Consider the following 2218-nt stretch of genomic DNA (forward strand, 5'->3'; position numbering starts at 1 on the left):
TCCAAAGAAGATCCAAACTCCTTGTGTGCAGATTGAAAACCTTCTGCGATCTGATTACACTTAGAGGTACACAGATAACTTGTTTTTTGCCTCCTAGTTCCAAACTGGACCACCTAACACAACTTCCCTGCTCTTGGTTTGGGCTCCTGTTAATGCTTCACTGGGGGTTTCTCTGGTGGCTCAGTGATGAAGAATCTGCCTGCAGGAGATGCAGGCTTGATCTCTGGGTGAGGAAGATCCCCTGGAGGAGGAAATTATACCCCACTCCAGTATTCTTGCCTGGAGAATACCCATGGATGGTGGACTATAGTCAATGGAGTTGAAAAAAGAGTCTGACCTGACTAAGCAACTAAACAGCAATGTTTCACTGATTTTCAAAACTTGACTCCTTCTTCTAAAGGCAGCTCAGATGCTACTTGCTTCCTGAAGTTTTTCCTCATCTTGATTCCTTTAAGTCTACCCTCTACAAGATGAAGCTTTACATCCTTAGTGTTCCCACAGCACTTTATATTTCTAATATACTAAATAAAGAAACAGCATGTGGAAAACTTGTCACTTTATCAAATGCATTTTTACTTATTTTGCTTAATTATACTACTTGCAAGATTCTGTATTATTACTTGACTCAGCATCTTAGCTCTTTCACTGGAATGTAAGAACCTTAACAGTGAACCTTAACTTCATATTTGTTTTTGTGTAATCTACTGTATTATGTTTTGCACATGGGAAGTGTCCCAACTGATATTTATTAGCACTGAATTGATAGTAGTGTTCATACTAACCAGAAGGGATTAAATTCTTAAATGTCAATAGATTGTTCCTTGTCCTCAGATGCAGGCTCTGATAGTGACCCAGCAGGCACTGCTAGCCTCAAATTCCACCTCTGACTTTGAAGGCTGGCAGCCACCTCAGAGCATTAATAGGCAAAGCTGTGGCTTGCTGGGTAATAACACATTGCCTTGGAATAATCATTTTCAAATGAATCAACAACAGCAGCTATTTGCCTGATCTAATTAGCATCACCTTTTTTTGAGCAGGCGGAAAAAGGTTGGCATATTTTGTATGATGCAACACGCAGCAAATTATATAGACAAGGCAACATCACAGGGTCAGGCACTCACCTCCGTGGCTGAGGGTTTCCTGGCAGTCTTCCTCCCTCCCCAGCTCTTCCCGACACTAGCTTAATAATCAGTTTGCATCATTTTAAGTATGAGAACTGCAAGGAAATCCTTAATTTGAAATTTAGCCCAAATGTGGTTTCTGTATTTAAAGAGACTTGCTTCACAGGAGCATTGCAAGAACAAAGGTGAACTTCCCTTTACATCCAAGAATATTTGGAAAGTGATTTAAACTGAAGAAGAAGTTAACTCTACTTACTTACCCGGTAGGAATGTCAGCACTAAATGGTGTTACATTCTTGTCTCTCCTAAGAGTTAACAGGCCTTTGTTTCCAAAGGTCAGGCTAGGGATGCTCTGTGAGGGAGTGGGCTTGAGGGGAGGACAGGCAGAAAGGATGCCTCTATTTTTAATGAGAAAAACGATTTAGTAGAATTGGAAGGTAGGTGTGTGTGTGTGTGTGTTCTGCTATTGGCTGAGAGAGCTAGTGTGCTCTCTCTCACTCTCTGAGAAGGTACTGGGATCTTGCATTGGGGAGAGCTGATGAAGGTTTTGGGGAGTGAACCCTAAGGCAAGGGTGTGCAGGAGCTAGCTTGTCAGAGCACCTTTCTTCCCAAATGTCATCATGGGAGACTGAAAACAGCCCTTTCCCCACATTTTCAGGACCATGTATGCCCCTCCTCCCCAGACTCTTAGAGTACCCCAAGAAAAGGGAGAGCCCTCTATGATGCCTGACACTGAATGCTCTATCTGCCCCAGTGAGGTTGACACCAGATTTTGAAAAATAAAATGTGGGCCTTGGAGTCAAATTTCCTGAGTTCATATATCTGGGCCTACCACTTGCTAGATGTGCCTTGTTATGTAGGCAAGTTCCTCATCTTTAAAATGGGAAGAATATGCTATTATTAGTTTTCTGTGAGGATACAGAAAATTAATACATGGAAAGCCTTTAGAGAAGGGCCTGGTACAGACTAACTGTTGCTGTTATTGGGTAGAAGGGTGGGGGGGGGTGTCTGCTGGGGCATATTTATATGCACTGCAGTAATAGTCCTTTTGCTACATGTGTCCTTTCCTGGCTTCTTCCCTGCTGTTAGCTTTGGAT

Source organism: Oryx dammah, unplaced genomic scaffold (assembly GCF_014754425.2).
Source record: "Oryx dammah isolate SB20612 unplaced genomic scaffold, SCBI_Odam_1.1 HiC_scaffold_27, whole genome shotgun sequence".
NCBI classification, from domain to species: Eukaryota; Metazoa; Chordata; class Mammalia; order Artiodactyla; family Bovidae; genus Oryx; species Oryx dammah.